The sequence below is a fragment of the Triturus cristatus genome, chromosome 12 (assembly GCF_964204655.1).
Source record: "Triturus cristatus chromosome 12, aTriCri1.1, whole genome shotgun sequence".
Lineage (NCBI taxonomy): Eukaryota > Metazoa > Chordata > Amphibia > Caudata > Salamandridae > Triturus > Triturus cristatus.
In genome coordinates this window covers 6,862,377-6,878,266 of record NC_140595.1, presented here as the reverse complement: position 1 = coordinate 6,878,266, position 15,890 = coordinate 6,862,377, and the positions used below count along the sequence as shown (strand labels likewise).

At 47.0% G+C, this 15,890-nt stretch overlaps 1 protein-coding gene across 2 annotated transcripts in view; it reads right to left on the bottom strand.

The window, feature by feature from the left end:
- SBNO2 (strawberry notch homolog 2) overlaps positions 1-15,890 on the bottom strand; it is a 502,221-nt gene that overhangs the window by 418,315 nt on the left and 68,016 nt on the right. The window lies entirely within an intron of this gene.

Below are 15,890 nucleotides of genomic sequence, written 5' to 3'. Positions count from 1 at the left end.
TGTTGCGTCCGATGCAGGAAGGAACGGAGCTGTGGATTCCCACCTTGTGGAAGAGCTTGGGCCAATTAGACGTGTGGACTTCATAACTTATTGCCTCCCTACACAGAAAATACGAATATGGCTGTTTGCACCACGACCAACATGCGCTCGAGCACTGGAAATATAAGAATGTATGATTTCCAGGTTACTAATGTGTTGCGCTAAAACCCACAGATGGCGTCCTCACACCTCAACGCAGGCGCAAGGATGGAGTATGCCAGTGAAGGATGTTGGCCTACGACTGGGTCATCTTCTAAACCCTGCCTCAGCCTCGGGAGGTGGCTACCCATAGGTTGTTCACAGAGGAAGTTCAGGGAGCCAACATACTGGAACAAATTGTTTCGCTGGAGATCAATCCAGAGTTACAAAAAGAGAACAAGAATAAATTGTAGCTCATTGCAACAATAAGCAGAGCACACAAGCAGACGCTGCATCTGCTCACCAGAAAAGGACACGTCCTCAGGTGGAGAGCGGTCCACAATAGGCCAGTTATGTGCCACTGTATACTTTATTCATGGTTCCCTCAATCACTGCCCTCCAGCGCTCCCTGATGGACAAGACTCAGGAGAAGAGGATATATCATCAAGTGGAGCCTTCCTGAGACAGGCAATGTTCAACGGAAGGCTTCATGGAAGGCTTCCTCAACCTTCTTCAACCTTCGACCTCCAATGTTCCCAGATGGACTGAACTCAGGATAAGAAGATACGTCATCATCTTGCCTACAGCAATCAATGTTATTCAGAAGGCTTTAATTTGATCATTGTCCTCAAATGCTGCCTGAGGGGCAAGTCCTGAGACAGGCAATTTTCAACAGAAGACTTTCACTGAATGTTCCCTGAATCATAGCCCTCCAGTGCTCCATGATGGGCAGGACTCAGGAGAAAAGGATATAACATCAGGCAAGAAGGTCTAGAGTCAGGCAATATTCAACAGGAGGCTCCCTCAATCATCATCTTCCAATGATCTTGGATGGGCCAGACTCAGGAGAAGAGGTCATATCGAGCGGAGACGTCTCGAGTCAGGCAATGTTAAACAGAAGGATTTCATGAAGGTTCCCTTAATCATCAGCCTACAAACGTTTGTGATAGGCAGGGTTCCATAGCAGCAAAGGGGCTGGAAGGCTACATTCTGCTCAGGAGGGTCTGTGGCTAATGCTGTTTGACAAAAATGTGCAATTTTGGGAGGTGAATTCCCAAGATACAGAAAGCCCTATTTATTGCAAAGCTCAGTTTGCCACCAACGTTAAACCTATGTGAACAGAGGGTTTTCTGTCTGTAAGTCTATTCACATAAGAACAAATCAGATGGAAAAGGAGGTGTCTCGAGGAGAAAACATGAAAATAAAGACATTCAACAAACCTGCAAGCTGGACAAAGAAAGGCATTGAAAACAATCCGAGCAATGAAAACATTTCAAGAGGCCAGTAACCTCACAGAGAGAGGCCAGCAACCTCACAGAGAGAGGCCAGCGACCTCACAGAATGAGGAAACAAATATGAAGTAAAACCCTTCTGGCAGGCACGGCATTTTGGGGGCTCTCTTTCCTACTAGCGTGCACCCAAACATGAAGAAGGCAGGGAGTTCATGAAGTGTGCAAAGGGGTTCCAGAAGCTTTTCAAACGGTGGGAAGTTATTCTGAGTACAATTATCAGGCAAGGGTGAATTACTGGAAACCTGGAAAGAATTTTCCCATGGGCGACTAAGGCACCTCGGACAATGCCAGCCATTAACCCCTTTCCCCACTGTTACAACAGAACAGCTCAGTGATGTGAACGTTTCTCCACCTCCTCAAACATCTCTGACAAGGAAGCTCAGTGAAGTGTTAGTGAGAGTCCATAACTCCATGTAAACAAACTGGACCCCTTCATGCAGGCTGCATGTGACCGATCCCCTCCATGCAGACTGCAGGCGGCCTATCATCTCCTTGCAGAGGGCATGCGGCCTACCCTCTCCTTGCAGACGGCATGTGTCCTACGCTCTCCTTGCAGACGGCAGGCAGTCTACCCTCTCCATGTAGACTGCAGGCAGCCTACCCTCTCCTTGCAGACTGCAGGCAGCCTACCCTCTCCTTGCAGACTGCAGGCAGCCTACCCTCTCCTTGCAGACTGCAGGCAGCCTACCCTCTCCTTGCAGACTGCAGGCAGCCTACCCTCTCCTTGCAGACTGCAGGCAGCCTACCCTCTCCTTGCAGACTGCAGGCAGCCTACCCTCTCCTTGCAGACGGCAAGCGGCCTACCCTCTTCTTGCAGACGGCATGCGGCCTACCCTCTCCATGCAGACTGCAGGCAGTCTACCCTCTCCATGCAGACTGCAGACAGCCTACCCTCTCCTTGCAGAGGGCATGCGGCCTACCCTCTCCTTGCAGACGGCATGTGGCCTACGCTCTCCTTGCAGACTGCAGGCAGTCTACCCTCTCCATGCAGACTGCAGGCAGCCTACCCTCTCCTTGCAGACTGCAGGCAGCCTACCCTCTCCTTGCAGATGGCATGCGGCCTACCCTCTCCTTGCAGACAGCATGCAGCCTACCCTCTCCATGCAGACTGCAGGCAGCCTACCCTCTCCATGCAGACTGCGGGCAGCCTACCCTCTCCATGCAGACGGCATGTGGCCGGCCCTCTCCATGCACACTGCAGGGTGCTTTCTCTCTTCTAGCAGACGGCAGGCACCTTCTCCAAGCACACTGCATGCGCCTCAGTTATGGTGGCTCATGCCTAAGCAGGGATCAGTGTTAAAAGCCTTCTAAAGAACCTGATTCTGAGACGAAACATCAGTAATTTCTCTACACGCAAATGAAGTGTCCCTCTTGAAAGCAAAAAATATGTCAATGGAGGTTTGATGTCTCTCCTTCTGATTGCACCCCCATAAACCTCTCACCCAACCCTTCTGTAAACACCCATAACATGTGAGGAAGGTCTGTAGCATGCATTGCAGCAGCCCCTATTTGGAAGAAACCATTTAAAAGGAAGCAGCCTTTACCCTCCCTGTTCTGCACCCTTTAGCTGTACAAAGCTCTACCGCCTAGCAGCCAAGCCTGCGCTGTTTGCCTGATTTTTTTTGTTTGAATATCTTTTATTAGTACATTTTCTTTGTAATTTCCTGACACAACATATCTATTGTCTAGCATCAATAAGCATCACTTTCCAGATAACATCTCTTGGCCTCTGACTCTGTAGAAAGCCGTCAGCGTGCGCGTCTTTCACATAAACTTGGTGTCATCTTTAACCATAGTGCATGGATGCTAATCCAGCCGTTAATTATCTTGGGCATTACCTGCCCGCACATTCTATCATCTCCAATCGAGTGCAAGGATGGAAGTGTTTAGTGTGTCCATTGCCGACAACAGTCTAGAGTGCGACAGAGTTCAGGACATCTAAGCAATATACTAAAAAAGAAATAAGCAACTCTTGTATGAGAAGGCTATTCATTGCAAAACCCAAGTGTTAAAGTGTACCGTGAAACAGTCCTACGATAGATAGATCCATAGGAGTGGTGTGGCTCACTGGTTAGAGGCGGCAGACCCAGAAGCAGAGGTCGGCCCGGGACCAGGGTTCGAATCCCGACGCGGCAGGGTCTTGGGCCAAGGTCAGCGGACTCGATAATTCTCGCCTCGGTGCCTACTCTAACCATGGATCGCACTCAGCAACTCTGGGCAATAGCTTGCTTAATCTCTACTTACGGCCCCATCAGCGCCGGGGATGCTTGTCTTCACCTTGGAGATGCCCAGTAGGGACCATCTCACAGGGAAAGCCAGGATGGGTTCCCCAGCGGTATACAGCGCCGGGACGCCCCGTTGCTGGGGCAGCTGTGCGCTTTACAAGTATACAACATTTACATATACCTCTAAATGTCGCCTCTGTCCGCATACTATTTCCATTCTCTTTTCTATAATATTCAACACGAAAAAAATATTTTTCAATACCCAGTAATAAAACTAAACAAACCAAAGATGTCAATGGGCTGAGGGAATATGTATTCAGTGCCTGGTGTGTCTGTCATCTTTGAGTAGCCATGCCTCGATTGGTGTGCCATTAGTGAGCATGGGCTGCCACGACTATTGCTGTTGCGGGTGTGTAGCCGTCAGGGTTACGTCTACTTACGTTTAACATACCTAGGGAATGCAAGGTTTCGGTCTGTTCCAACCAGTCTGGGCGAGATAGCATACAGGTGTAGCGGCTCCTCTACTATCTGGTGATGTATCAAGTATTAGGTCCCACCTGTTGTGCGGGCGGTGGCTGTTGTGGGGTACTGGAGCACACTAGCTTTTTGAGCATATCATCCCAAGTCTGTGCAATGGGATGCTTTCTCAACCCCGCTGTCTCCTCTCTGTGTAGGGTGGTGCTCTCCGCCTGCGCCCACACTTCTAGGGACTTCTTCCAGTGTGAGATCTCTGGCGGTTCCTTGTGTTTCCATCGTTTGGTTATAAGTCGTTTTGCCTTTATGAGTCCCAAGTCTCGAAATCGGAAGCTCGCTCTATGTGTTTTATTTCTTTTATAGAACCCCAGGATACAGACCTCCCAATTGTCATGTACTTCCATGTTTGTGCATGCAGTGAGCGTTGCCAATATCGCACGCCAGTAAATGTGAAGCTTGGGGCAAGACCACAGCATGTGCAACAGGTTAGCACCCAGGAGACGGCACCGCGGGCACTCAAGAGGTATTAGTATTAAAATACTTATTCATTTTGTCTGGTGAAAGATACGCCCTATGCAATATGTATGTCTGTATTAGCTTGAATCTTGAGTTACATGGGACATGTGTGGCGCTGGCTAAAACTCGTTCCCAGTCTTTGTCCGTCCAGGGGCGGCCTCTGTCTTCAGTCCAATTGGCACAAAGCCTTTGTAACGGCTTCCATGTATGACTGAGAAGGGCCTGCACCAGCCAGTGTATTATATGTGACCCCTCCCCCATCACATGCAAATATTGCAGTAATTGATGCGCCGGCGGTTCATGCGTGATATCACCCCACGCTAGAGTAAGCGTCCGTGTGATAGTTGCATATGTGAGGAATTGGCCCCTTGGTAATCCAGTATCCGCTGTTAGCGCCTCAAATGTCAACAAGGTGCCTTCCACATACAGATCTCCAAGTGTCTCCACTCCCGCCTCCAGCCAAGGCATTAATGTCATGTCAGTGACATAATCTTTGCCCCTAGGTGTCCCTATAAGTGGTAATGTTGGTGCATATGGGAGTGTGCCTTTCGTGAGGTGAAGGCACCTCTTGTAGCATCTATGCGCCAGTTAGATGTGTATTTGCGTTGGCCGGGGAATCTTTGCCAGTGGGTGAAACAGTCCGCAGATCTGATTCTGGGTCCAGATTGCTGTCTCTGTCGCCTTGTCCTTTAGATTATTCCCACTTAGCCACTTCGCGACCCATTGTAGTTGCGCTGCTATGTAGTAGAGTTCCAGATTTGGTACTGCCAGCCCTCCACTCTCCGAGGGTGCATACAGTTTCTGCAGCGCAATTCAGGGGCGCCCTGTATACCAGATCAAGCCTCGGATTAACCCCTCCAATTATCTAAATAGCCTAACCGGGACATATACGGGGAGATTCGCAAAATTATACAGGAGTCTAGGCAGTACTATCATCTTTGTCAAGGTGACGCGGCTCATCACATTGAGCGGCAGCGTCCTCCAGAATTGCATCTGTGCTTTTATAGAGGAAATGGCTCTAACCAGATTACCTTCCAGCACATCTCCTGGGGATCGGTATATATATATATCCAGGTATCTGAACGTAGTTGGATACCAGTTTAGCGCAGTCCCGTTAATTACTATATCTGCCTCTGCCACATTCTCACTGACAGAATAGGCGCCCGATTTGGCCCAGTTTACCCTGAGACCCGATACTGCCTCAAATCTACAGAACAGTGCTGAAATTGCCAGCGGTACAGCGTGCAAGTCTCATATATAATAACAAATCGTCAGCATATAGTGATACCGCGTGTAATCCGTCGCTTAAAGGGATGCCCCAATCCTCGCCACCCTCTCGAAGGAGAGCTGCCAAAGGCTCCATAGCCAGGGAAAAGAGCAGCGGGGACAAGGGGCACCCCTGCCTAGTGCCTCGTCTCACCCTTATCTCATCCGACAGTAGCTTTCCCGTGCGAACTCTCACTGTTGGGCGTTGGTACAACAACTGCACCAACTGCAGATATTCATCACCTAGTTCAAACTTGCGCAGGACCGCCACTAGATAAGGCCATTCCAGTGAGTCAAATGCCTTTTCCAGATCTAATATCAGGCATCCGGATCAAGGCCAGGTCTCTGTTGCATATCTCTGGACTCTAAACAACTTGCGAATATTATATGAAGTGCTTCTGTTGGGAACAAATCCGTTCTGATCTGCGTGTACCAGAGACGGCACAAACGGGGCTATACATTTGGCAAGAGTGGAGGCTAGGATTTTGTAGTCTGTGTTTAACAGGGCTAACGGGCGATAAGAGCCTAAGTTCTCCAGGTTTCTGCCAGGTTTCAGTAGTGAGACCAACGTGGCCTCATTTTGTGCGGGTGTGAGAGTCGCACATTCCAGTGCCACCTCATATACCCGCAGCAGTTCTGGTATTAGCACGTCTGAGTATGCCTTGTAAAACTCGGCCGGCAGTCCGTCAGGGCCCGGTGTTTTTCCATTGGAAAGTGCATAAATGCTATCTCTTATTTCCTCCGATAGCAGAGGGGCACCCAAATCCTCCCTCTGCTGGTCTGTTAGCTGCTGCAGTGTTGTAGCTGATAAGAAGTCTTGTATGTCGGCATCTGTGGCTACAGAGTAGGACCTGTATACTGCAGTGTAGTGTTCCACAAAGGCGCGATGTATGTCTTTCTGCGCATGTACTTCAACCCCTTGTGTCGTTTGTATTGTCGTCACAGGTGCCGTTGTCACGTCCTGTCATAGCAGCCACATCAGCAATTTACCAGGTTTGTCACCCATATGATGTGTGCGTGCGGAATGTGCCACATAGTTTAAATTAAGGAGTCGATCGAGCAATCCCGAGTGTTCTACCCTAAGGTATTCTAGAGGTACAGTGTTACCTTCTAGTGCTGTGTCCTCCTCTCGGAGCAATGCATTTTCTAGGCGTGTCAGATCCGCCTCCAGTTGCCTCCGCATGCCCACTTGTGCTCCAAGGCAGTCCCCCCCGACGACAACTTTGAATGCATCCCACTCTATCTGAGGGGTCGTGGCTGTGCCGGCATTATCCTCAAAGTATCGTGCGACATTGGCCGCTAACAGGTTCCGGAAAGGTGCATCTAATAACAAGTCTGGTTGTAATCGCCAGGTCGGAACTGGCGGGTGTGGCTGATCCCAGAGCAGCTCTAGTATATGTGGGTTATGGTCGGAGTGCGTCCTTCCCAAATAGTAAACCGTTGATATGTGGGGGAGCAATGTGGCTGTGAGCATGTAGCGATCCAAGCGTACATGCAAGTCATGAGCCCCAGAATAATAGGAATATATCCTGTCTTGGGGGTGTCGGTGCCTCCAAGCGTCTGTCAGACGCCACTGTGTTGCCCAGCTGTTCAGTGCCTTCATAGCAAGGTGTGTGCTTGTACCTGGGAGGGGTGGAAATGAGCGATCAAGTGAGATGTCAAGTACACTGTTGTAATCACCCCCTAGTAACATTGGAGTGTCATGCCATTGTTTCTCTCTATAGTCTACCAGTTCTTAAACAGAAGAGATTCGTTTCTGGGGTATTGGCGAGCGAGTGGATACAGACCACCAACTATCATCTCCCTGTACCACCGTCTAGGAACAAATCTGTTGTTGATAAGTAAGCGTAAGCTATCTTCTTTATGGAGTGAGACTAACTTAGCTATGACTTATTCAAGATTAGAATAAAACTAGATATATATCTTTATTTACAGATTGAAAATCAACAGCGTTTCGGCCTCAGCCAATAAACACACCGGTTATATTAGACCATAGTAGAACGATGTGTGGGGAATTTGACTAAAGTGAGTATTGACCCCCTATCACCAACTGAGCATCCCAGTCCTACTATGTCAGTGTATTGGTAACTAGTGGAGTTTGCTTTTTCTGCTATTTGACAGATATGCCCACATCGATCCTTTTATCATTTGTGGATTAGCCGTACTACCAGGGATAGACTGCGAGTTTTCCACTAACTGTTACGGACTACGAGCAATTTACCAATCGCACATATTGAGGTATATTTTTGTATACATTTTTTTAATATTCTCTATAACAAATAGTCTAAATTTTTGGTGCCCACGAATTTAGGTTCCTTAAACATAACTAGCCTATTAGACGTAACAATAAGTATCCGTGTGAATATTTCATTATCATGAACCTTGTTATTGAGAGATAGGATTTGGGATTAGTATCCATGTGCTTTACCTATATACTAGGGAGAACATATATCCATGATAGATATAAGAAACAGGGAAAGGGTGATACATTCCAAAACGGACCCTCCTATATATCTTATAAATCAATATCCAATATCTTGAATGCAATGAGCATGTTTGTTAACTGCTCCTTTATTGATGAAAAAACAGATATGTCTGGCTGATCGTTCTGCATACCAGACGATGTTGACCATTTGGTCGGAAAATTAGCAGTAATGAGTTCTCTGATTGTCACCTATATGGAAATGAACTATCATGGTCCTAGAAGCCCTTGTGCAGTTAGTATCTTTTGTTTTGCTTATTGTTTAAAAAAAAAAGGAAATGAGTTTGTTTTGTCTTGATCCTTCTACAGCAATTAACAATATAGTGGGGAAACTTGATGTCCAAATATGAATTGTGAGATTAGCTCTCTCAGAATTTTGAGATATGATGTTCAGAAGATGTTTTATACAATTTTGTGATGTATATGTCTTTTTGTGTCAAGAATTCCTGTCATGCGAGGGGAGGAAAACGGTAACCAGCGAAAACGGACTACATCTCCCAGGATGCTTAGCGGTTGAGAGGTTATGTAAACAGGAGAGCTGTTACATAACTCAAGGAAAACACGCCCTTATGTAAACAGGAGAGCTGTTACATAACTCAAGGAAAACACGCCCTTATGTAAACAGGAGAGCTGTTACATAACTCAAGGAAAACACGCCCTATAAAGGGAGGAACCGGGAGGTACAACGCGGTCGGATATTGTGTTTACACCGACGTACCTGCTTAGTGAAGAAGCAGTGTTCCGGAGTGGTGCTCCAGTAAGGCAAGAACGGAGGTAGGTCGAGTCGTTACTCCCTGGGCCGTGTCTTGCCCCATCGTCACCTGTGAAGGACCCGGAAGCTCTACCGGATAACCATTGAGCTTCGCTTTTTGACTCGGCTGAGTCAAAGCGCAGTGGCGCTTTTGCTGGTTGGAGTCGTAACTCCCAGCCCGACCAGAGATACAGGGACTGCCAGCTGTAACGCACACCAGGAGGTGTTTGCCGCGTTACAGACTCGGAAGTCCACAGGATTGATCGAGCGGCTGCTCTCGGTTCAGTCTTCTTTGCTTGTGATTGGGGTATCGGTGACGCATCACCAGGAGGTGACTCCGCGTCCCGGTGCAGTCTGAGGAAGAGGTTGAGCGGCTGCTCCCTTCAGGTAGAGACCCCGGCTGGGTGTTTCCCTGACTCCTCGATTCTCCCCAACACTCTTCGTGCCCCTCACAGCCTACCGATTGGCATTGTCGGCCATTTCATTTCTGCCCTCTGTTGGCATACGCCGGGATCGGCGTATATGCAGAGGACGGTTAGGACCATCCGTGCTGTGGGCTGGTAACGTACTTAGCCTGGAGGATTCCAGTGACTATAACCTTTGTTTATTCCTTGTATTATTTTTGCCTTCGTTAAAATAACTAAACCTTCACAAGTGGTTGCGTTCTCATTATCGTGTCTGTTAAACGATCCTGAGACGTTCAGGGCGTTACATTTTGTTTTATTATTTATAAGATCTGATTGCATGTTATATATATTTTATTGCTAGGAATCGGTATATGTACGTTTGACTGAAGGAAGGATTATTATTACCCGTCCTGAAGAAGGTGGCTCTATAAATTTTCCCACCGAAACGCGTCGACGCTCAGAATTTGAGTTGTATTTGGCCTGGGATCAAGATTGCCAAGTAGTTGGGTAGAGTGAGCCCGGTGGTAATTGGTCCATAGGGAACACAAACTAACACTGTTAACCCCTTCCCCGCTCATGACGGAGCCGCTCCGTCATGAGCCACGGTTGCCGTGTGCTCATGACGGAGCGGTTCCGTCATGTCACGGCTGTTGGCGGCCGCTCCGCCTACGCGGCGCTGTTTCCCCGCCTGTGCGGGGGGACAACGCAACTGGGCGGAGTCATGACGGAACCGTTCCGTCATGAGCACAGCTCAACCGTGGCTCATGACGGAGCGGCTCCGTCATGAGCACAGCGCCACCGCGCTGCCCCCCCGCACCCCCCAGCGCTGCGGCGGAATTCCCGCCGCAGCGAAAGGGTTAAAGCACGATTGTGGTGCTTTATTGTATAATTTTTCCTTCCATTTGATTTGTTAGATAGATTGCTCTTCACTATGTGTATTTTGTTTTATAGATCTATGTAACAATTTTTATTGTGTATATTTGCGATTAGTTTTTTTTTAAAAACTGTTTTAATAAAATGTGTATTGATTTATTCAATTGATTTTATGTATGTTATTCTTATTGCTGTGTATTGGATCATTCATGTGATAGTTTGTGAAACAATTTTTTCCACTCCCTGCACTTATTTTTGTACTTTGGGTGTTCATCACCCCATTGGTCAACATATCTGCTCTTGGTAGACATTTCCATAGGTGACATTTCTCTTGGATAGGACACCCTAGGAGTGCCCTTGGTATCAATGTTAGGTAGTACAAAGGGAATCTTTTAAACTTCACAGTATATTATGGTGCTCTGTCCCTTTGGACTCTGTTGAGCCCCTCTCCTTGTTTTCACAAGGTTCACATAGGATCATGCCATTGAGCCAGGAGATGTGATATCCTATCAAAGAATGTAGCCTGCTCTGTGTTTGGGGCATATAGCGATGTAATTACTATACCTCGGCCATCCAGTGTACCCTTAATTATCACATATCTCCCCTCCGGGTTTATCAGTGACTGCGTGACTTGAAGAGGAACCCCCGACCTCACCCATATTAACGCACCTCGCGCATAAGCCGAATATCCCGTGGCAAACAACTGCCCTCGCCATCGGCGACGTAATCGCTGCGTCTCCGCTTTAGTCATGTGTGTCTCTTGCAATAAAGCTATTTGTATAGGATGTCTTTTAAGGTATGAGTAAATCTGATACCTGCGTGATGGCGAGTGCATACCCCTCACAGTCCATGTACCTATCTTAAATGAAGACATGGACCCTGCGACATCTTCAACTAGCATTTGCCAGTAGCAGCCCTACTGACACTCGCAGTAAGTATGACATTGTTTGGCACACCCTATCTGGCCCGCTGTATTCTTCTTGCAGCAGGAGACATTGCATGATTCCACACAGAACCTCTGACATCGCATAAACAAGCATTGGCATAGCCAATAGGTCTCGCCTTTGGGACCTTATAAGTGTTTAGTTATGCAGCACAATATCCGTGGTGCAGTAACATCAACTGTTGCATGATTAAACACTTATAGGGTCCCAAAGGCGAGACCTATTGGCTATGCCAATGCTTGTTTATTGTTGTACATCGGTGGTAGATTCACTGCGAGGGCCAAGGCTCATGTTTGGGTGGGCCAGGCTCATCTTTGGGTGGGCCTGACCCACCCGGCCCACCTGATAGAAGCCGGTCTGATTACACATATAACATAGGATCTCGCACAACAGTCCCATCACGCTGGTTGGCCTGAGCAGCAGCAGTATAACACCTGTGTTAATGGCGGCCACGACGTCCTTGATTCAGACCCCCCTCCCCTTTCCGATGCTTATACGTGTGCTCAAGTGCAGACAAATACTGTTATGCCAAGTTCGTATATTATTCGCGAGCAGTGGTAGAGCCAGCACTTGTACGGTCTGCTGTTCAGGTTTGGCCGACAGACATTGGTTTCTTGTATGGGTTACTGTGAGGTGACGTTGAAAATGTGCGCGCTGGTGTTTTGCAGCAATACGGAGACATTGCATTTGGAACCCGTGTTCTTCTTTTGTTGAAGTATAGTGCTGGGAGTTGGAAGCCAGGCTCCAATGGTTATTATTTCCATTGGCTGTGGGAGGAGGGAAGGCTGCTTGTATTTTCTTGTGGTAATCTTTTTGTTTTAAGGCTCGTGTGGCGGCACGGTGGGCTGTCGGTTAGTGATGTATAGGCACTTTGATGCAATTTTGAGATATTATTTTTCTTATGGGCTGGCGGGCACATGGGTAGATTTGGTGTCTTGGCGCTTGTTGCAGGCTTGGGGGACGCTGCTCGTGATTCTCTGTGTTGGTGGTGCTTCAAGGCAGTGTCCACAGATGCTGCAGGGCTGCTGGAATATGCAGACACTGTTGCTGATGTTGTGTGGCTGGTGAATTTTTTTCCTACTCTTCTCTTAATCATTTGGTAAGCAGTTTTCATGCTTATTCTGTCCTACATTTACTAAACCGTCTTCAATCCAATGCCGGAAGTGACGTCAGGGGAACAGTCCATAAAACGGAGAACAAACTAAGAAAAACATTGGTAAAGGTTTCAATAATATAAAAATGACAAATCTGAAAAAAATGTAAAACATTTTCCTCCAAGCACATTATATATATATACATATACTTTTTTTTAAGTGTATTCCTCCTTTAACACACAGGCTCAACCAATGAAACATTTCCCTTTTGTGGAAATATGGATTTTTCTGGTCAGTTATGTCCCCTATCTTGGACCCCAACGGTTCTATGTGCATGTTACAAGTACATGTATGTTTCCTCCAGTTCCAGTTATGAAGACGCAAATACATGTGCGTCCACCGTCAACATGTCCTCTGTCAGATCCGCCATGAATAGGCCGGATATTCCATTCCTAAATATGAAAGGCCACCGGCTTTATATGGCTCAGTTACTCCATTTTGCAGTCCAGGCAAGTAGGCCCTGATTCTGTCATCAAACTCTTCTTGCCTTCTGCCTCTGAAAGCTCCAGTCTGAGCCTGCATCTGTGACCATGAACTTTGTCTCATTCTCTGCACGGCTCACGAAGCCTGACATCAGCCTATTCTCTGCCAAGAACTGTATTTCACCTTCGAGTTATCTGCTTCCCCCTCAGCCAATGCATTCCTGCCTAGTAGTTTAAGTAAACATTCTTCCAGCTACCGAGCAAAAGGCCCGGCTTCTCTGTCTTTATGCAAGTAATTCATAGTCCTGTTACTATGGAAGATTCCTGCCCTCGCATTTAGTGTAGACACTTAGACGCTTGTACACGCACGCACAGTCAGTATAGAATAGATTCTGTCCGAGAGTCCTTCTTTCGTGGATAACATAGTTCTTTAAACATAGGATGTTAGATATGATTTGGGATTAGGTTGACTTGACCCCCCAGACTTCTTGTCTCCACATGTAGAGCTAAATGTCAAGTCCCCTTCACCCCCTAGTTACACGTCAATTACACGTCATGTTGCTGCGCGCGCATCTATGCCAAGTATTATCTTATGGATCCACCTATATGTGACATCATAACCAATTACGTTCCTTTTTACTCCTTATTACACCCATTTTTGGTTATGCAGATAAATCGTCATTTTCCTTATCAATTGTTACGCCTACTGCATTCGCCTCATTGTAATGTATGATCTATAAAAGTCATTTCTTGTCAATAAAGTATGTACTTCACTTCCTGAACCCCCGTGGTGATGGAACTTGGAGCAACCGATTATAATCGATCACTGGAATAAAGCCCATTCCGAACCTCTAATACCACGGATTCTGCCTCTCATTTTACTGAGCTATTTTATTATGTTTATATATCAAATTAAGTCCCGGTAAAGGAATTTTATTTACCACATGAATGGCGCCCGAACAGGGACACTTTCTCATCTCACGCGCCGGCGGTGAGTTGCAGGCCCGGTCTCCTGCCACAGCTGGACGGACAATAACGCGTACCAGCAGGATTTCCTGTATCTCCCTCCGGTCAAGCGGGGGCGACTGAGGCTGCGATCAACACCCAGACGAGGCGGTGAGAAGTGCGAAGTATCCCGACCAGAGCCTAGCTGAGAGAGCAAGATCCGAGGTATACAGAGGCCCACCAGTTCGAAGTCGAGTCCAGTTTCCAACGAGTCGAGTCGAGTCCAGTCCGGTCCAAGTCCGGTTTCCGAGGCCTTCCGTTTCCGAAGCTACCCGGTGAGTACCATTACTGGGGAGGCATTTCTGACGTGCACATAGGTTGTGCCGGTCAAGACGGGTTTGGGTACACAAATCCGGTCTGCACTGTTTCAGCAGTGTATCTGTACTGTTTAGCAGTATATCAAGTATTCCGAAGTATCTAGTTATTGTCAAAGAATTATGCTTGGTGATTAGTTATGCAGACGATCATCATTGTTGGTTATTTTAAAGGTTAAAAATATTTAATGTTTAATGTTTAATGTGTTAAACGTCCTGCATATTGTGGTATGAATGGTTGTTCATTATTGTGCTTTTGTATTAAATGTGTTCAAGATTAAGTATCGGATCAGTTGCCAATATGCCGCTCTTTTCGAAATTAAGACAGATCACTACTAGAAAAGGGGTTCTCGAAGAAGCCGTCCCTATTCCTCCTAGGGATACTCCAGGGCACTTCATGTATCACAAACATGGCTTAGACGCTATATTATTTCTTGATTTATGGGTAGACTACACCAAGGAATTACCAGAAAGTCAGAGGTGGCCCACAGCGGGAACCTGGGATGCAGAGTGCATCATGAAAGTCGAGGAAGAGTTATGGAAAAAGAAGGTCAGACAGTCACAGAAAGACGCCGTTGAGTTATGGCGTAAAGAATCTCATAGACGCACAGAAAAAGCACGTAGACAGGAAGAAAAGAATAAAGAGAGTTCAAATAAAGTTCGAGAGAATCCATTAATTGAGGAAGGTATCCGAGTGAAATCAGAACAAGTAGATAGGCAAAGAAATGCCCTTATGAATGGTATGTATCCCCTCCTGGCCGAAGGATTACCTAAGGCTACTCCAGAAAAACCGAAAGACTTGCCACCCCCATTGTTCCCAATAAAGGTACATCCTAAGGGGCATCCTAGAACCGCAGAAGATGTTTTTCTTTCCTCATATTTAGATGACGCAGCTCCCGAGTATGCTAATTCCGCCCCACATAGACCGCATACCAGGGAGATCCAACGCCAAGATCCAGTACCCGTATCCCTACAGCAACAAATCGAGTCACAAGTTCCGGCAAGCACATCTGTTTCTGCATCCGCTCCTACAGCTACTTCTATAGCTGTGTCCACACCTGTAGTTGCTGTGTCACGTTCGACGAATCCTTTCACACCCGACACCCCAGATGGGGCCACGGGAGGTGCTACCAATATTTTTTCTACGCCACCCAGAATGAATAAACTTACTTTTCAAGAGTCAGCACATTCACGTACACCCAAACTCATAAGTGCCCGTACGCTGAAGGAACTTCTTATAGATTGCAGATATGACCCTGTGCCCGGTAAAGAGGACGAAATGACCCTGGCATCATTGCGTATCAGACGAGCCGCAGTGTATTTAGGGAAGTTACCAGGAATGACTGCGCATCTAGATAAAATATATCATTTTGTCCAAACAGGGCGAGATCCAGAATGTATTAACAAAGCTATGGAATACCAGAAAGTAGAGATACAGGGGGAACTGTTACGTTTCCTCATAAATTGTGTGATCAGAAATCAAGACCGACCGGGGGTAAACCCGGAAGCAATGCAAATTCTTACCAGATGGAGCCAGAATATATCAGAAGGGAGACATGATAAGCAAAATTGTATAATAGCCATGTGC